Source organism: Cricetulus griseus, assembly GCF_003668045.3.
Source record: "Cricetulus griseus strain 17A/GY chromosome 1 unlocalized genomic scaffold, alternate assembly CriGri-PICRH-1.0 chr1_1, whole genome shotgun sequence".
NCBI lineage: Eukaryota > Metazoa > Chordata > Mammalia > Rodentia > Cricetidae > Cricetulus > Cricetulus griseus.
In genome coordinates this window covers 101,436,985-101,457,873 of record NW_023276807.1, presented here as the reverse complement: position 1 = coordinate 101,457,873, position 20,889 = coordinate 101,436,985, and the positions used below count along the sequence as shown (strand labels likewise).

General features: G+C 43.7%; 1 protein-coding gene and 1 long non-coding RNA gene across 6 annotated transcripts in view; both read right to left on the bottom strand.

Annotated features, from left to right (window-relative positions):
- Positions 1-11,627, bottom strand: part of Rnf185 (ring finger protein 185) — a 38,544-nt gene extending 26,917 nt beyond the window's left edge. For 2 of the 5 annotated variants that reach the window (XM_027387273.2, XM_027387275.2), the window contains exons 1-2: positions 11,478-11,597; positions 7,991-8,076 (exon numbers count right to left, since the gene is read on the bottom strand). The gene's annotated coding sequence lies outside the window, so the exon portion shown is untranslated. Of the gene's footprint in view, positions 1-7,990; positions 8,077-11,477 lie in introns of all 5 variants that reach the window. The other 3 variants (XM_035452396.1, XM_027387274.2, XM_027387272.2) reach the window with 3 other exon arrangements.
- A 4,553-nt stretch (positions 11,628-16,180) lies between these two features.
- LOC118239628 lies at positions 16,181-20,488 on the bottom strand. The gene is made up of 3 exons (XR_004772280.1): positions 20,220-20,488; positions 18,076-18,192; positions 16,181-16,636 (listed from the first exon to the last, which is right to left on the bottom strand). It is a non-coding gene; the product is annotated as an uncharacterized LOC118239628 (long non-coding RNA).
- Positions 20,489-20,889: the final 401 nt, after the last annotated feature.

The window sequence follows — 20,889 nt, the reverse complement described above, 5'->3', positions numbered from 1 at the left end:
AACACCCTGTTTACAAAGTTGAACATATTCTATGGCCACAAGAGGTGAAAACCATGTAAAAAAGATATTATTTGTGGTGGTCTATGGAAAGCAGAATTATGGTCAGAATTCTTAAACTTTAAAAAATTGTTTTGGGAGGATGGTTCAGGTATTAAAAGCACTGGTTGCTATTTCAGAAGACCCTGGTTCAAGTCCCAGCACCCACATATTGGCTCAGGAGATCCAGTGCTTGCACACATGTGCACAGATACACTTAGGCAAATACTCATACATATAAGATAAAAACAAAATCTCAAAAAAAATTTTGAAACAGGTCACTGGCTAGTCTTGAGCTCAGAGCTCCACCCATCTCTGCCTCCCAATGAGGCTAGAATAAAAGAAGTATACCACTACAGCCAGTTAAAAAATTTTTAAATTGCAGTTTTACTTATTTTGTGTGTGTGTGTGAGAGAGAGACCATGACAAGGCATACAGGGGGAAATTGGAAAACAACTTTTAGAAGTCAGTACTTTCCTTTCACCACATGCACGTTGGGGGATCTGAATTCAGGCCATTAGGCCCGGAGAAGATATCTTTACCAGCTGAAGTCATCATGACTGCCACAGGGTTGTGTCCCGTCCCCCACCCCGCCTCCATTCGTACTTTCTGCTTTGTCCACAATAAATACTATATTTAAACCTTTTATTACAGTTATTCAATTTTGTGTGTGTATGTGTATACCTGCCACAAATGACTTGTGTAGGTCAGCATTTTCTCCTCCAATCGTATGGGACCTGAGGACTGAATACAGGTCATCAGGCTAGGCAGTAGGCATCTTTACCCATTGACAGCCCATTTTGACAGCCCACATATTAATATTCAGAAAAACAGGGAGTCGTTTAAAGTCCTATAACTTCATATTTCAACAGAGGACAAAAAGCAAGCAGACTAAGAATCATTCACATAAAATTGTGAATGAGTCTTAGTATATTTCTCTTAGAAATTTTAGGATTGTTTTGTTTTGTTTTTTGAGACAGGTATCACTATGTAGATTTGGCTGTCCTGGAACTCACTACTACATAGGCCAAACTAAATCTCTTACAGAGATCTGCTTGCTTAGGATTAAAGGCATGAGCTACTACATCTGGTGACATTTTAGCACTTACACACACACACACACACACACACACACACACACACACACACACACACACACTTCCTTTCACCCTGTTTTGGTAATTAAACCTAGGACCACACACACTGAGAAAGTGCTCTACCACTGCAACACATCCCCATCCTTTTTAACATTTTGTTTTGTTTTGTTTTCCGAGAGAGGGTTTCTTGCCAGCCTGATTTACAGAGCGAGTTCCTTTTTAATATTTAATATGTCACTGTTTTGAGACAGAGTCACTTTTTTTTTTTTTTTTTTGGTTTTTCAAGACAGGGTTTTTCTGTGGCTTTGGAGGCTGTCCTGGAACTAGCTCTTGTAGACCAGGCTGGTCTCAAACTTTGCCTCCCGAGTACTGGGATTAAAGGTGAGCGCCACCACCGCCCAGCTCAGAGTCACTTTATAACCTGTATTTTACTAGAGCTCTTGGTAATTTTCTTGCCTCTGTGTCCCAAGTGTTGGAATTACAGACTTAGGCCACCATGCACACAGTTATTTTATTTTATTTCCTGAGACAGAGTCAGTCTAAGTTGTATAGACCAATCTTGAACTCATTCTGGAGCCTAGACAGACCTTAAACTTGAGATCTTCCTGGCTCTGCCTCCCAAGTAGCTGGGATCACAGGTCTGTGCTACTAGGGTCAGCTCATTTTTAATTTTAATTTCTATTCCGTTTTCATTAAACAACAACAACAACATTTTATTGGGTCTGGAGAGATGGCTCCAAGGTTAAGAGCACTGGCTGCTCTTCCAGAGGTTCTGAGTTCAATTCCCAGCAACCAGATGGTGGCTCACAACCATCTATGATGAGATCTGGTGTCCTCTTCTGGTGTACAAGCATACATGCAGGCAAAACACCGTATAAATAATAAATAAATCTTTAAAAAAAATTTATTTTATATGTGCTTGTTTTGCCTATATGTATGTCTGTGCACCATGAACATGCAGTGTCCTTAGAGACCACAAGAGGGAACTGGAGTTACAGATAGTTGTTAGCCAACATGTGGGTGCTGGGAATTGAACTCAGGTCCTCTGGAAAAGCAGCTGGTGCTCCAGCCCCTTAATGATTTATTTTTAATACCTTCAGATGCTCAAAAAGAAAAGACTCTCCCACCCCTGGAACTCAGTCACCTTGTTCTCTGACCTAGAGACCAAAGGTACTAGATTATGTCTTTAGGATAAACCCTAGAAGTAGAACTAGAGTCAAAGGGTGTGTGTATTTGTCATTTTAACAAACACCCTCCAGAAATAATGTACTAGTTTGTATTCCTAATAAATATGCAAAAGTGCTTTATCTTCAAATCCTTGACAATGCTATGTCTTTGTTTTCAAAAGAGAATGTATACTTTCAAATGAAAAGTAGAGTACCTTTTTAGTTTAGAAAGATTTAAAATGAAATTCACTGTTTCCTTCATTAGTTATCAGGATCCATGCACTATGACAGATGCAAGAAATACATCAGTTTTATCAATTTTGCAAGTACAAGTCAAATTTGAGAAGGGAATCCAGAGACAGCTCTGGCTTTTTCATATTTTCTTCCAATATTCTTAATTCAAATGGCGTTTCTCTTGGTGAGACTCTGTTACAGAGAAACCCTGTCTTGAAAAACAAAAACAAAACAACCAAACAAAAAGATAAAAAAGGGGGGCTAGAGAGGTGGCTCACTGGCTAAGAGCACTGGCTGCTCTTCCAGAGAACCTGGGTCTAGCTACCAGTATCTCTGCACAGCAGCTCACAACCATCTGTAACTCCAGTTCCAGGGGATCTGACACCCTCTTCCTGCCTCCTCTAGTCCCAGTGTACATGGGCATGCACACACACACCCTTTCACACACAAAACACCTTTCACTGACTAGTATTTTGTCAACTTGACACAAGCTAGAGTCATTTAAGAACAGGGAATCTTAGCTAGGCAGTGGTGGTGCAAGCCTTTAATTCCAGCACTAGGGAGGCAGAGTCAGGTGGACCTCTGAGAGGCCAGCGTGGTCTACAGAGACAGTTCCCAGACAGGGATACACAGAGAAACTGTCTCAAAAAATAAAATAAAAATAAAAAAAAAAGAGGAGGGAACCTCAATTGAAAAGATGTTCCCAACCAGACTGGCCTGTGGGCAAGTCTGTAGGACATTCCTTGAATATTGGTATGGATGCCCAGCCTACAGGGGTGGGGGCCAGTACCAGTCCTGGGCAAGTGGTCCTGAATGGTGTAAGAAAACAGGCTGATCAAGCCAGTAAGCACACTCCTCTATGGTTCCTGCTTCAGTTTCTAATTCCAGGTTCCTGCCCTGCTTGAGCTCTTGCCCTGACTTCCCTCAGTGATAGAGTGTGACCTGAGAGTTACAAGCTGAAATAAACCCCTTCTTCCCAAGTTGCTTTTGGCTGAGGTATTTTATCACAGAAATAGAAACCCTAACTAAGACAATACCCATACACATATTTTTTAGATTCATTTTATGAGTGTTTTGTCTGCACATATGTCCTTATACCACATGTATGCCTGGGGCTCAAAGAGAGCAAAAGAGGATCCCCTAGGACTAGGTTGTGAGCCACCATGTGAGTTCTGGGAATCAAACCCAGGTTCTCTGCAAGATCAGGTGTTCTTAATTGCCAAGCCATCTCTCTAGGCCCCAAACATTTTTTTTTTTTTAATTGAAAGGAAAAAAAAAAAAACAAAAAACTGCAGAACAGCTCAGTGGTAGAGAGCTTGCACAGCATGAGACAGGTCCTGTGTTCAATCCTAGTATTTTAAAAATAAATAAATACAGTTTCATAAACAGCATGCCACAGAGGCATTTGAATTTCAGTCCTCACTTACTTTGTAACTTTGCACAAGTTATCTCCTCTCTGTGCTTGTCTGCAGAATGGGTCACTGCCTCCTGTACAAGATAGCTGTCACAGTCACAGAGAAAACAGTAAAGGGACTCCATTCAGGAAAGGACTCTGAGTTCAGAGAACAGTACTGTTTACACCCACTACAGAGCAATGAAATCAGCAGGTGGTTACATTGCCACATGAGTCACAAGTTCCCTTTCTGAATGAACATTGCTCTTGAAGGGAGACTGGACAACTGACTATATACTGACAGGAAATCCAGTATGGGATACAGTTTGACCCAGAGAAACAAGATTTCTATCCGAAGTGTTGAAGAGTTGTTGCACTCTTACCATAACTTCCACTAACTCCATGCTCATCTTTTCCATATGAATTATTTCATTTAATCTTCACAGCCCGCCTTGAGGCAAACATTACTACAAAACTGTTAGCATCTCCTGGGATATTAAATTAGGCCCAGAGTAGTTAGGTCATTTGGTTGGTCACTGAGCCAGTCAGTGATAAAGCTTCCCAACCCCAAGTCACATGTGTAAAAGATGGTACCTCAGTGACGTGTACTTGGGTGTTTCCTCAAGTCTGTCCCAGCTTCCAGATACATTACTCATTACTCAGCACAAGGCTTGGCACACAAGGAACACTTCATGTGAATGGTTTGTCAAAGCTGATGTCCAAGAGCACACAAACTGTACAACTCAATACAAGACAATCTATTCAACTAAAATTTTAGAAAATCAGTATCCTACAAGAGCAGTGGTTGTTTTGAGACCTAGAACTGTATTATATAGCTAACTCACTCCTTGTTTTTCAATTGTTGCTCCAAACTCTTTTGGTAGGGGTGGGAGGTGCTAGGGATGGAACCCAGGCTTCACAAAGGTAGACAAGTACTCCCACTGAGCTACACTCCCAGCCTCGGTCCAGACTCAGAAATAGAAAGGGGTAAGTACAGGGGTCAGACAACAGGGATTTCATGGATACAACCAGAAAACAGTCCAGGTTGTCAGACTGTCATTTGTGATTTGTGTATGTGTGTGTGTATGTGTGTGCACTCACAGGGAAGACTAACTATGGAGTTTATTGTACACTCTTGTAAGACCCAAATCCTAAGTTCAGCAGCAAACCTGATAAGGAAAGGGTATCAAATACTGTATGTGAATGAATAGGAATTCGGCAATTTTAACTCAAATCAATATAACTGAGCAATGCTGCACTAGAGAAAAGCTCTTCAGTTTGGGAAAGATCCCACTTAAGGGGCTGTCACTTTGCAGTAAAACAATTAAAAAAAAGCATTTAGAGCCAGAAAACTTGGGCTGAGGCTCATCTTTGCCATTCACTTAGCCAGTGTCCCTCACCTGTAAACAGGAGAGAGCTCCTGCTCTCTGCTTGCTACGAGAAAAGTTTGTAAGACAAGGAGTGTTTTGCTTCTACTTTCATGCAAGTCAGTAGAACCTCATTAATTCAGATTTTCCCTGAGGTTGAGCTAAAGGCCTCTAAAATATTCTAAACTATTAAAGGAGAATGAATAGAGTTGACAAGAATTAACTAATTAAGGAAAAAACTTTCTAAGAGTTTAATACCACACAAAATAATGACAAAATAATGATCTCATTTCTTCATTCAATAGGAGTTCTTGAAGAGGAACTGTGATCAAAAACAATAAAACCAGGCATGAGGAACAAATCAGTTGGTAGTGCTTGCTTTGGGTGCATGAGGACCCAGGTTAAATTCCCAGAACCCCTCCCCCAACACACACACACACACACACACACACACACACACACACACACACACACAGAGGCATATGTATACATATGCAATATAAAGCCAGGCAGCACTCAGAAAATCTGCAACATCAACTCTTACAAATCAGGTTTGCACCCTAAAGCTTCCTCTACCAGTTGTGTTTACTACCATTTAGAAAATGCCAACTAGGCTCAATGATTAAAAAGAAAAGAAAAGAAAGCCTGACAAGACCTTTTTCCTGGCCCCAAGGAGTCTATGGCTAAGTCTGAATTTAACTTTTATATAACAGTAACAAATTTCCTCATACTGCAATGTATCTTGGATCCACTTTCATATTCAAAGAGCTGTCTGTCTTTACAAACCCACTTCTAAGGAACAGCTGGTAGAGTAAAAACTAGCATGACAACCCATGTTTGACTCCCCAGAATTCATGGAAGACCAGACACTGTAACAAAAGTGTCCATAAGCCTAACGCTCTTACAAAGAAAAGACTGGAGGATTTTTGAAAACTCATGGGCCACCTAGCCTGACACACACAGTGGAAAACAAAACAGACCCTGCCTCAAACAAGGTGTTAAGGAGAGGACCGACACTTGAAGTTGTGTTCTCTGATGTCCACATGTACACTTGGCATGCACACCAACCCTCTCTCTTTCACCTGCTCAGACACACAGACACACACAAAGACACACACACCTGTGTTGTACCCAGTGACAAGAAACAAGGAAATAAGAGCAACTCCAACAAAGGTTCTCTTTATATGATACAGGGATGACAAGGTGGGTAAGAGGGATACTTCTCTAAAATTTCCAAAGTAAGTAATCTTTAATAATTTAAATGATTAGGGTATTTGTTTTAATATTCATGATGGTATGGATATAGCCAAAGGATATGGAGTCAGAAGCAGCATGGTGAGCCAGCAGTTCTGGAACCCCAAGCCTACATCTGTCCTAAGTACTTCACAACACCATTCACCCCGTCCTCGCTGCCTGTGACAGACACAAGGATCGACACATGCTCACCACATTTTGGATGATGCTATTTTTCTGGGCATAAATAGTACCTCTTTCACAGGAACAAGGTTGCTCAAATCAGCAGTGGCTGGGGTTGCGCCAAACTCTGCATGATCAGCAGTCTAAAATGAACATCTTTATTCTATGCTTTAGAATGTCCACATTGCCAGGCAGTGGTGGTGCACGCCTTTAATCCTGACACTAGGAAGATGAAGGCAGGCAGATCTCTTTGAGCTCAAGGCCAGTCTGGTCTACAAAGTGAGTTCCAGGTCAGACAGGACTGTTAAACAGAGAAACTCTGACTTGAAAACACCAAAAAGAAAAAAAAAAAAAAAAGACAAAAAAAAATGCCTATAGATACCCAAATCAAACTTCCTTCAGATAAGGAAGTTATTGGCATGTCTCCATTGTGCCATTCGGTTCATTCTCAGTTACTTCCAGGGCTGTCAGATTACAAACACTCTGAATATTGATATCCAAAATTGTATATGTGGACAAATAACTCAATTACAGAATGGGTAAAGGAACTGAATGAATATTCTCCCAATAAAATGTAGAGATGAATGGGTCGATGAGCAGCTTAGTAGGTAAGGGTATTTGGTGTGAGGCCTAAAAACTTGAGTTCAATCCCCATAAACCCAAATGGTAGGAGAGAACTGATACCTCCAAGTTATCTTCTGACCTCCACACATCCATCTTGGCACATGTATGTGTGTACACGTACATACACACAGAGACACATACACAGACACACATACACAGACACACAGACACAGACACACATACACACAGACACAGACATACACAGACACACACAGATACACACAGACACACACACACACACAGACACACACACACACACACACACAAACAAATGAATAAAAAAATGTAAAAAACCTACAATACTATCGGTCATGAGGGAAATATAAATCAATAACATAATACGATAACCCTATCTTATGTACGTATATGTATATATGGTATTTTGTTTAGTTGGTTGGTTTTGTGATTTTGAGACAGGGTTTCACCATGTAGTTCTGGCTGTCCTGAAACTCAAAAACAGACTGGCCTTGTACTCACAGAGATCCCCCTGCCTCAAGTGCTGGGATTATTCTTAGATTTAGTTCCCCACTTAGAAATATAAAAGCTAGGACTGGGGACATGGCTTAGTTGGTAAGTGCTGCTGCACAAGTATTAAGACCTGAGGTCAGATTCCTAGCACTCATATAAAAGCTGGGTAAGGCGACACTTATCTGTAACCTTGGCACTGAGGATTGGGAGAAGAGACAGGTAGATCCTGGGAGCTTGCTAACCAGCCAGCTGAGCTCTAGGTTCTGCCAGAGACTCTGTTTCAAAATAAAAAAGTAGGTAATAAGTAAATAAATAACTAAATCAGACAGCAAACAAATACCTTCACACATATACAGCCCCCAAACACAAGAAACTTAGAAGCCAGACAAGTATAACAATACATATCAGCAATTGGACCAGCCTAAGCAGGAGAGGGGTTAAAAAAAAAGTCATTCTTAGCTCAGAGGCTATGCAAAAAAACACCCATTGGGCTAGATTTGGCCTATAGGCCAAAGTTTTTAGGTCAGGATTTTTCAATGTGTGTTTCAATTAAAAAATACATAAAAATAACCCTCTGTGGTAGCATACGCTAGTAATCTCAGTACTTGGAAAGCAGAAGCAGGAGAGAAAGTTTGGCTATTATAAATCAAGGCTCTGTATTAGGGATTTAAAAACAGAGGTTTCATACCAAATAAGTTGGTAACACTAAGCAAGCAAAACATGTTAATTATGCTAGCTTATTATAAGCCCGAATTTTTATTCTGAGACCTCTCAGTGCCTTTAATGTGGTCTTACATTAAGACACTAATAAAAGATAATGGTTAGTAGCTTTTCCCAAACTTATTTTTTTACCATCAGATTTCTTCTCACAGGCGTTAGACAGTGGCCAGTAGAATACACTTACTAAAGCATCAATCTGATATCACTTTAAAAAGAAACTCCTGGGGGCTGGAGAGATGGCTCAGAAGTTAAGAGCACTGACTGCTCTTCCAGAGATCCTGAGTTCAATTCCCAGCAACCACATGATGGCTCACAACCATCCATAATGAGATCTGGTGCCCTCTTCTGGCCTGCAGGGACACATGCGGACAGAACACTGTATACATAATAAATAATCTTAAAAGAGAGAGAGAGAGAGAGAGAGAGAGAGAGAGAGAGAGAGAGAGAGAGAGAGAGAGAGAGAGAGAGAGGAAAAAAAAAGAAACTCCCAAATCAAGTTTTAAAAACTCCAACTAATTAAGAGCATTTTCCTCGACACTGAGATGGCATCTGAGTCTAAAGCCACATAGTCTTGAATGTCATGTAACAACTGAATGAACATTTTACACTTTTTAAATTTTTTTTTTTGAGAAACATAAACAACAGGAAAACAGGCAGGAACTTTTGGTTCAACCCTAACCTTTTGTTTTGTGGAAGAAGTGTCAGCAGAATTGGATCATAATATGGAATCTCTGCTTCAAAAGACAACATAAGCACTGTGTGTGTGTGTGTGTGTGTGTGTGTGTGTGTGTGTGTGTGTGTGTGTGTGTGTATGTGTGACAGCCCTGGGTGTCCTGGAACTTGACTCCCGAGTGCTGGAGTACTGAGAATAAAGGCATCGGTCACCACACCCAGCAGCATAAACATTAAGTGCTCTAACAGGCGATGGAAAAGTGATCTACTTAGTGTTTGGTAAAATACAAAATAAGGAAATCGAATGTTAGATTAGAAAACTATGGGTATGCTTGAAGGATCATCTGGCAAGCCAGAATGTACTGGCAAGCCAGGACCATAAAAGTGTTGGTTATATATGCTAGATGGATAGCCAGCTTACAAACTGCAAAAATTCTCTCACATCTATACACACACTGTTGGAGAGAATATTAAGGCTCAGTTTATAAACTATGGAGAAGCCTGACACAAAAAACTCTGTGGTTCAGAGTTCACTGGCAAGCAGAGCCCTGGGGGAACACAAGCAACCCCAGCATTTGGGAGGCTGAGGCAGGAAGACCCTGATTCTGAAGTCAGCCTGGGCTACATAAAACTCTGGAAAAGGAGAGAGAGAGAGAGAGAGAGAGAGAGAGAGAGAGAGAGAGAGAGAGAGAGAGAGAGGCCAAATGTTAGTTAGTTCACAGTCTTCAGAGGCTTTCAAAATTGTTCTTAGAAAACAAATTATAATGTCAGATGTAACACAGCATTTGGGAGGCTGAGGCACAAGGATCACAGCCTGGGCTATCAACTGAGACCCTGACTAATAAAATAAGTAAATAAATAAATAAATAAATAAATAAATAAAGCAAAAAAAAAAAACACTAACCAATGGAATGGATCACTGTCTATCAATACAATAAACATTGCCCACATCTTTATCAGATATTGGGTCATTCCAAAGTCCTTGAAAAGAAGGGTAGTGAACATGGCAACCAGGAAAAGATGACATAAGATTAAGTGTGCTGGTCTTATTTACTGGAGATGTCGGCTAGGGAGGAGGGTCAAGAAAAGAAAGGAAGACAAAAGAAATTTCACATTCAATAGACATAATGGTACTAAGTAATGTGGAATCCCAGCACTCTGAGACCGAGGCAGGAGATCGTGAGTTCAAGGACAACCTGAACTACAAAAGGAGTTTGAAGACATCCTGACACCCATGTTATGCTGTTTCAAACAGGAATGTCACATACACTGTGAGAGCAGAGTTAGCAATGGAAAGATAAGATTCACAATAACTACTCAGAATAAGGGACTTTCAAGTTGGAAAGGACCTCCATCTAATACCTGTACACCTTCTTTCACAAGGAGACAAGTCAATCCCATCAATGGTCAACTCTGATGATTCTTCCATTAAATTCTTAATATTAAGCACAATTTGTCTTCCCGTAGAACCCACCTATAATCCTGGTTGTACTTCTTTCAGCCCCAGAGGTTAAGTGGGAGTCCTCTTTGACATAACCAACGTGCGCCACGCCCCCGGCCAGTTTTTAAAGATACATAGTCTCTTCTGGTGGTCTTTCCTAGGCTAGACTGATGGATGTTTCAAAGAACCGAGCCGGCTCCCGCTGCCTCCAAGCGAATCCCGCATTCACAGCGAGAGCACTTCAGAACCGGCTTCAAACAGCGGTGGGTACAGGAGTCCCGAGGAGAACGTTCAAAATAAGGTTTCCTAGGTTCCAAACCCAGATTCGAAACCAGCTGTCGCAGGAGTCCAGGGCTGGGAAGCCGGCATCCCAGAGGATTTCAGGGCAGGTGGTTTGAGGACCGCGTTTTGAGAAGCGGTGCCTGGTTTTACAAGTGTGGGGACTAGGCTCCGTGAGGTAGGGGACTTGGCCTAGAACGCACAATTAGCCGTAGGCGGCGAACTCGAATCCAGGTCTCCTACCTTCACCCCAAATCTGTTCACCAAACTCCGCACCTCTCCTCTCGGCCAAACCATTACCTCCGGGGGAGGCGGCCCCGCACCCGAGGTAGAGAGGGAGTCAGGGTGTGCCCCTGTCTGGAAGGGGAGCTCACGCGCGCCCTCCTCCTTTCTGGGGCCTCGGTTTGCCCAATCTGTACCCAAGGACGCCGGCCTGACTTTCCTTCTGGGACCCGGGCAGAGTCAGGCATGCTGTCCCGGGCTCCGGGTTTCAGGTGCCTTACTCCCCGAGTCCCGGAAGGGGTCCCACGCCTCCCGGGCCCGCCGCCCCAGCTCGTCACGTACCTGCCGCAGCAGTGCGAGCGCCGGCGACGCCACCAGTCCCTCTCTGTCCCACAGCGGCCAAGCCAGTCTTAGAGACTCGTCAGTCAGAAAGATTGAACCTCCGGCCCCGCCCACCCGGACTTTTGTCACCTGACGCAGAGCCGCCTCTGCCAGAGCGACTTCCGGTTACAGCCGGAAAAGGTTGGTGTGCCGCGCCGAGCTCGGGCCAGGTGCATAGCTCCTCAGTTCCGCCCTGGCAGGAAGCAGAGGACTTCCGGCCTTTTGGTAGTGTTTCCTAGAGCGTGGGGAGGAGAAGGGAGTTCAGTGGATGGAGTGTTTGCGTCTCCTTCTTGAGGTCGTGGGTTCGATTCCTAACATCGCACAAAACGTGTGCGTACGCGCCAGCAATCTCCGCATTCACTCGAGTAGTGGGTCAGAATTTCAGTGTCGTTTTCGAGCATGAGACTGACTATGTTGCTAAACAACAGTAAAAGTGTGGGAGGGGGAAGAGCCGCTGTGATGAAAAAGCCAGTTCTAGAGACACCGCCTTGGAACGCCTTGTACTAGAATATAAAGACGGTGCTGATGGCTCTTTCTGGCTCTTCTCCCCAACCCCTCTTTCTAATAAATCTTCTCACTTAAAAAAAAAAAAAAAAAAAAGACGGTGCTGATGGATGGGAATGTGTAAAATGACACTGGAGCTTTGAAGACTCTACCAACCAAATCCGTGAAATTTCATTATCAAAATAAAGATAATAAGAGTATAACTAATTGGAGGCAATGAGATGGCTAGGTGGGGAAGGATGCTTGCTACCCAGCCTGTCCACCCTACTCCAATCTCCAGGGACTCACAATTGTCCCCTGACCTTCACTTGTGTACAGGACACACTTAATAAATACATGGTAATTTTTTTTTATTTTAAGAGTATAATTAGATACTGAGCTGGTGACCAATGAGGGATTTTCCTACAGTAGCAAGCACACTTATTATATATAAAAAGTAAATGAAGAGAAAATTCGATGTCTTAACTTTGAATATGTAACAAATATTACTCCAGTGCAGCAGTCCTCGACGCAGGTAAGTGGCTCAGCCATGCAGCTGCTACAAAGCTGTGCAGATGCGATGTCACACAGAGTGGGCACAGCAGACAAACCTCATTCTGGAAACAACGGGGCTAGCACATCGTCTTGAAGTATCCTGCACCGGATGGCTTTCGGCTTCCAATTGACAGCTTGAGAGCCCAAACGCCATATGACAGATGAGATTGCACGCTCTCCCCAGAGTTCTTCCATTATCAGACTCTAGCTCCACCTGTGGAGGACCTGAGGGAACTATCAGTATACACCACTGCTTTTGTTCCTGGGGAAAACTACAGTTCTTTTGGGGGTTCCTTAGTCTCAATAAAAGAATTTAGAAATGGACTCAAACATAAGGACAATAGTATTAGAGTTTAAGAGGAGAGCAGTACAGGTTAGTTGAAAACCTCAGAAGCTGCTAGGAAATGGAGGAAAAAGTCATGTCTTTTAAACTAGACAGGGAACAGAATTAGTTTATCAAGAAAGGGGAAAACTGGCCTGGCAATGGTAGGTGAGCCTGGTCTACAAAGCTAATTCTAGGACAGCTGTGCTACACAGAGAAACTCTGTCTCAAAAATAAAATAAAATTTAAAAAAGGGAAAGAAAGAAAGGGGAAAACGGGGCTGAAGAGATGGCTCAGCTGTCAACACTGCACCAGAGAACCCAGGTTTCATAGTGACTTGCAACCTTCTCCAACTCCAGTTTCAGGGGATCTGGCACCCTCTTCTGGTCTCTGTGGGTGTTGCATGAACATAGTGACTAGACATTCTTCCAGGAAAAATACCCATACACATAATTTTTTTTTTTTAAAGAAAAAAACTGGGCTGGAGAGATGGCTCAGCAGGTAAGAGCATGGGCTACTCTTCCAAAGATCCTGAGTTCAATTCCCAGCAACCGCATGGTGGCTTACAACCATCTATAATGGGATATAATCCCCTCTTCTGCCATCAAGCATATATGCAGAGCACTCATGCCTAAAAAAATACATAAATAATAAAATTTAAAAAATAATAAAAAGAAAGAAAGAAAAGCCACCCCCAAGAATAGAAATGGCCCAATAAGCTGAGCAAAGAACCTAAAAAGTGTCTGGTGTGCGGGTGTATGGTCTTTTACAGCCCACTCTTCCTGTTTGTCTTTCAGTGGCTTTAAGTGGCTTTGTTTTTCTCATGCTCTGTTCATGATGCCAGAGTAAGGAAAGGCTTTGGGTCTTCCTCTACAAATGGACTTCTTTCCCATTTTAGTCTTGATGTAGCTTTAGTTGTTGTCCTTTCTCTCCTGTCACATTCTTGTGAGAACCCTTGACCCCAGTATATTTTTAACATGCTGAGTCAGGACAAGATCTGAGAGTGCCCATTTGTCCCCTGGATAGCTGTGCTGGACAGGGGCCCCTCGGCACAGTGGAGTGGCTTGCTGGAGGTACTTTGGTGCCTCAGAATCCTTCCGGGGACTTCTGGCCATCCTAATCATTGGAGTACTCCAGGCAGTGAGAGTACTGAAGCCCCTGGTTTCTTGGGGTCGTACTGTGATACTTACACGCTGTTGGCTAGTCCAGCTGCTAGGACCTGGGTCCTGGTTTCCATCTACTGAGTGATATACGCTTTAGTGCATTAGTGTGGAAGTACTTGGCACGTTTGCTCCCAGTATGAGGCCAGCAGTGGCCTGGCCCTCAGATGTCGTGTCTCAGAGTGTAGCAAAGTGGTGACCCTTTACTCTATTCTAGAATCTGACTGAACTGTTCCAAATCAGGGTTTTCTGACATGAAGTAATGACATAAGCAGAAATCTGCAGCTCAGGCTTCTGCACTTGCCTCAAGTTAGCACCCTGGACCATTCTTGCAGCCACCAGCTCCAGCTTCACTTCTGTACGGTGATTTTATTTTCTCCTCCCACTGCCCATTTGTCCTGGAGGTCTCCTTCCTTATCATCTCAGGTTCATGGAGGGGTTGCAGTCTTCTCAGCTGCACGTGGAGTGCTCTTCCCAGCCACCATCAGAGTACTACCACTTAGCGCTTACATCTTATCCACGAAACACCTTGTGTTTCAACAGTCAGGAGAGCGGGTCCCTTCCTGCATTGTCTGACTCACTGGGGCTTTCCCCCTGTGCCTCCCTTGCATGTTGTCATTCATCCAGATTCTTAGCACATGTGAACAATGGAGGCCACTGTTTTGTAAAGAGACAAGTCTGTTGTGGCTGTGCTATCACAAAGGACTGGCACAATCCATTGCTGGCAGCTAAGGCAGTTTGTTCTCTCTCTCTCTCTCTCTCTCTCTCTCTCTCTCTCTCTCTCTCTCTCTCTCCTCTTCTTCCTCTCCTCTCCTCTCCTCTCCTCTCTTCTCCTCTCCTCTCTCGCTCTCTCTCCTCTCAAAACTCATGTTATTCCAGGCAGTTAGTGGTACATGCCTTTAAATTCAGTACTGGGGAGGCAGAGGCAGGCAGATCTCTGAGTTTCAGGCCAGCCAGATAGGGTTCCAGGACAGCCAGAAGTATACAGAGAAACCCTGTTGAAAAACAAAACAAAACAAAACAACAACAAAATCTATGTGTATGGATGTTTGCCTGCATGTTTTTCTGTATATGGCTTACGTGCAGTGCCTATGGGGGACCAGAAGAAGGCATCAGAGTCCCTGGAACTGGAGTTACAGGGAGTTGTGAGCTGCTACATTTAAGTGCTGAGAACTGAACTCAAGTCTTCAGGGAAAGCTGACAGTGCTCTTAATCAAGCAGCTATCCCTCCAGCCCCCTTTTCTTTTCTACTCCCTGATGCTCCCCTGATTCAGGATAGTCCCTTCTCTCCCTTGTGCTGTGGTTGGCTCGTCTTCTAGTAGGACAGAGTAAATCTATTTTTGTTTCAGAGGTTCCAGTCTGTTATGGCAGGGAGAGTGTGATGGAACAGAATGGCTTACCTTCCAGCAGCCAGGAACCAGCAAGAAAATCCATGAATTTTTAATGACACGGAGAGGCAAATAAAGGAGCCAGGGAAATGGCTCACCAATAGTGACTTTATTCTTCAGCAGCCGTGTAAAAAGCCAGAGATAGTGGCTCTTGCTTGTTACACCAGCACTAAGGAAGCAGAGAAAGGCTGATCTCTGGGGTTTGCTGGCTAGCTGGTGTCTGGTCTCACTGAGAATAAGAGATGGTGAGATGGCCCAGCCAGCAAAAATACTTGCTAAATAAGCCTGAAGAACTGAGTTTAGTGCTTAAAACTCATGGTGGAAGGAGAGAAGTGACTCCTAAAAATCATCCTATGATTGATTCCCCTAGTTAAAAATAATCAGGGAGCTAGCTCCTAAAGGAGCCAGAGGTTGACCTCTGGCTACATGAACACACGTGCTAGTGCACATGAAACCACACCCACATGAACACACACTCATATATATGTAAATACACACACAAACACAGAGAAGTGAGTAAAAATTGCCTGTGGTGACTATAATCCTAGGACTTGGGAGGCTGAGGCAATAGAGGTGTGAGTCCAAGGCCAGCTGGGCTACAGCATGAGATACTGCCTCAAAACATACACACAGAAGCTGGAGAGATGGCTCAGTGGTTAAGAGCAATGGCTGCTCTTCCAGAGGACCTGGGTTCAAATCCTAGCACCCACGAATGGCAGCTCACAGCTGTGTGTAACTCCAGTTCCAGGAGATCTGATGCCCTCTCTGGCCTCCATGGGCACCAAGCATGCATATGGTACACAGACATAACGTGCCGGCAAAATACTCACATACACGAAAATAACTAAAACACTTGTGGGAAAGAAAGAAAACAGTAAATGGGGACAAGGCAAACTTCCAACCTTGCCTTTGAGTAAAATGCCAAGTAGTAAACATGGCAGAAACTAAACAGGATGTTTACACAGACATGTCTTTCACCAATTAGTCATCATAATGCAAAACCAGTATGCTATAAAGTCTTGGCTGAGCAGAACAAATTAAATCAAAGTGATCAATGTCAACATCTTTTTCCATAGGTCAAGCAGAGATCAAATGCCTCCCAATAAGATACACTGAGGACAGCAGGCATCACTTCTTTGTGGCTGGGGTGTTATGAAGTGACAGAGAGCTCTTGTGTAGCATTCTTGAGGTCCTGGGTCTCATCCTCAGGACCTAAAAAAAGGTACATGGCCAAATCTCAGGAGAAAACACTGGATCAACTACAGAGAGTCCTGAAAAACTGAGGACTAAAGAAGACTAAAGGAGCATGACAGCAAAATGTGCATGGTTCTAAATTGTATCCCGGACTGAGGATTGCAGTAGAGTAGCTTTAAAGAACAGTATCTGGACAGTTGGCAGCATTTACATATGGATGGTAGGTTAACTATTAGTACATATTGTTTCAAGTGGAATACATAAGGAGTGTAGCTTTATTTGGCACCCAAGTAGTTTTCCCAATAGTATCTTCAGTTCATTCAGCAAGTGCTTATTAAAGGGATTGTTAGTGAGTGGGCCTGAGTAGAGAGTGAGCGTGATGAAAGAAATAGAATCATAGATGAAATACCTACAATGCAAAAATGAAATGACATGGACTTGAAAACAGGCTCAAATAAAGGAAAATTTAACCTGGAATTCCTAGGCACTCACAGATAGGCTTTCATATTCTGTTGAACATGACAATTTCACAGAATATTTACATCCCTTTATGTAGCCTGTTTGGGGGGGGAGGGACCACCAACAATAAGGGTCACAGAATTAGGAAGGTTGAGAACCACTGTCCTAATCTATTGACGTTTATAGTTCTGAGAAAGTCCTTAAATGTGGATACCTCGAAACAGGAATACATGCCTGGCACTGTGGAACTGGTTAAAAGCTTTTGGTTAGGAAAGTCCAAGGTCCTCTGGGAGCATCTACTATTAATGTTTTGCTAAATGAATGTGTAGTTAAATTGTTCTCCCCCCCTCTCTCCTGTCTGCCTGTCTGTCTCTCTCTTTCCATGTGTGTGTCTGTGTGCGTATTCATGCCCATATATGAGTATTATAACAGGGCCTCAGACCTTAGTAGGCCCTAGTACAACTAACTTTATGTCCGGCTGTAAAACTCAGCTTGTAGACATCACCACCTGACAAAAATGAAAACAAAGACCTAATCCATCAAAGTCCATAGTTCTGGGAAAGTCTTTAAATGTACTAACCTTGCTATTTGGCTCTGGTAATTCTGCTTCTGGCTAACTGTTCTTGTTAACTGAAGTATGTTAACCCAGGGCTTGGTTTTGTGCATAAAAGATCACCTTGAGAAAGGCTTGGGACTACCCTGGGATCCTGAACACCTATTGGCTTAAACCCATGTCTGAGCAGTCTTCTCTGTGAGCACCCCATAACACTTCTGGAGGTCCTACCAAGATTCCCAGAGACCAGACTGAAATGCTGGGGGTTTCATGAGGGCCTCTTGGAGTGAGGAAGAGTGTAGTGTCCAGGGGACTCTAAGGGAGCAAACAACCTGCGATGTTCCAGGCCCCCAAGGCTCCCTCTGCTCAGTTGCTGCCTAGTGCTTCAGAGGGGTGCTTCCTCCACCCCAAAGGAAACTAATTAGAAAGTCACCTGGTCTCTCACCTCTGGAGGTAAGTCTGGCTAAAGAGCCTTCTGTTTGAACACACAGGAGAGGTCGGCGAGGAATCAGATCCAGTGTCCAGTGTCTCGGATGTGGCTTATGTGTGGGTTTACAAGGGCCTGTCAAAAGAAAATTCAGAGACACTTTAAGAATGAATTTAGTTGTTGCAGCTGCAAGGGACCTCAGCTTCATGGAACTGAAGTACATTTCCTATGCCCAGGACATTTTTATTTTTCTCAATATTTACACTTTAGCCAGTTGATTACCATATGCTCAGAACAACTAACATGAATGAGGCTTCCAAAAAGATAATGCCATGTGCAGAGTCTCGATTCATAGCTACCACAGTTTTCTGGGTTTCCTGAACCAAGTTTTGCATAGGTCTTTGTCTTCTTTGGAAAATTCCCAACAAAGTTCACATAGGGGAACAAAAGGCATCTGGTCAGTCAAAGAATGGATTAGGCTAGGTACTAGCTCTCCAGAGCAAGGTCAGGTGTGTGGTTAGGGCTAGTTGATATCCCTGCATTGCCAGTCCAGCAGGATACTGCTACAGTCCAGGATCCATGTAAAACTGAATCTGTCTGCCTGTTCAGATACACGAGTGTGTGGTGGCCACCTCTGGTCATTTCTACTGTGTGTGTGTCTGAGGCTGTGTGTCTTTCTATGTGTTTCTGTCAGTTTTGTTTCCTTGTATTGACCAGTGGCTTTCTCTAATGTGAGACCCACCCCCATTGACCTAGCTTAAGACCTGTGCTCCTTTCTGTTGGAGGCCTGAATCCTTTTGGTTCTGCCAGGTCACCCAGAGAAACCCCCCAAATCTCACCTGTCCCATTCCAGCAGCAGGAGCACTTGCTTGTTTTTTGCTTTGTTTTGTTTTGTGTTTTGGTCTGTTTGTTTGTTTGTTTTTGGATTCTTTGAGATAGGGGTTCTCTGTGTAGTTTTCTCTGTCCTGGAACTTGCTCTGTAACCAGGCTGGCCTTGAACTCCCAGAGATCGGCCTGCCTCTGCCCCCCAAGTGCTGGGATTAAAGGCATGCGACATCATCGTGCACTTGATTGCTTCATTGCTTGATTCCTACTCACGGTCAGGGTTGGTCCCTGGGTGGAGGTTAGGAGGAGCTGGGCCTCTCTCCCAGGGCTCCTGCCGTCTAAGCAGAATGCACACAGGGAGGAACAGTCCTCCAGGTGAGCATCCCCTCTGCTCCTGCCTGCTCTAAGCAGCCCCAAGAAGGGGGAAAGCTCTCCTGAGCTGAGCCCAGAGGAAAAGAGAAAGTTCCACTTCTTTCTCTTTCATGATTTATGTCTTTTAATTAGTGATCTTTGTAATTGGAAAACTCAAAACCCACCATTCTCTGGGGGAAAAAAGTAGAAAAACCACCCCAAGGCTGGGTAGGGGAATTGTTGCCAAGCCTCGCAGCCTGTACAGAACAGATTTTCCCTTCTGTCTAACATTGACCAAGGGGACTTTAAACAATTTTCAGTAGGTCCTTTTAAAAAGGATTAAAGACAACTGCTAAAAAGATGTCCTTTATTACCAGTTGGCCCCAAATATTTAAAAAGTTATGAAAGTTGAAACATATAAAGCTGTAAGTAGGTCCCAGTTGCTGGGGTAGCTCAAAGGGTGTTTAACAATAGAGAACTGATTTCAACAAGACCTTTTGCATAAACTGGAAAGCACTCTCACCTTCTCTGATGATGAAATGCAGTTAGACTTACAAATTTTACCCAACAAATTTTGGTCTCTTACCCTCTGTCAGGAAAAACCACCTCCCAGGACCAAGCTCCTACAATTGTTCAACTAGCCAGTTCAGATACCTTTGTCCAGACCATACCCCAAAACTCCTGAAACAAGGGGAAGATGCAGTCCATATTGCCTGGCTTGAAGACACAGGCATCCTAATACCTAACAAGTCATCCTGGAATATGCCTTTCCTGACTATGACGCAGCCTGGGACCTCTGATTCTCAAGGGTCTGATTCTTTCAAAGAAACAGGTGTGCACTGCCTTGGACCTGAAAGATGCATTCTTCAGCCTCCCATTGGCAGAGGTGAGTCAACCCATCTGTCTTAGGAGTTCTGTTGCTGTGAAGAGACACCATGGCCACCACAACTCTTATAAAGGAAAACATTTAATTGTAGCTGGCTTACAGTTTTAGAGGTTTAGTCAATTATCTTCATGGCAGGAAACATGGTGGCATGCAGGCAGACATGATGCTGGAGAAGGAGCTGAGAGTTCTACATTTTGATCCACAGGCAGCAGAAGGAGTCTGAGTCCCACTGGCCAGACCTGAGTTTGTTAGACCCCCGAAAACTCAAGTATCCGGGGTCTCAGGCCAGGTTCGCGGTCACCCCAATCACCAGGCGGATTCGAGAGCTTGCTGCAAACTGCACGAGGCTTTATTGTAATTTAACGAACTAACCCCATGTTAGCTCGGGTCTTTCACCCACCCGCCATGGCGGACGGCTAGAAAAGATGGCTCCTTGGGTCTCCCAAAAGATCTTATAGGGCAGCGTAAGGGGAGTGTCTAGGGGTACGCACAGGCTTACGATTGGTGTGCTTCCAGGCTTGGAGGGCTTGCCCTGTGTTGATTGGTCAACTGGTTGTTATGGCTCATAGGCCCTCCCAGGGTGGTTGCTATGCTCTCTACGTCATTGCTGTGCGCTTGTCCGTAAAGCACACCCAGAGCCATAAAGCATAGCGCCACCAGCTAACTTCTGATTGGTTCCTTGTCACGAGACAGGCATCTGACTTTCTAGTGTCTAGGTCAAGGTCATAGAAGCACATGTTTGACCATTATGGCTGCCAAAAGGGAAGCCG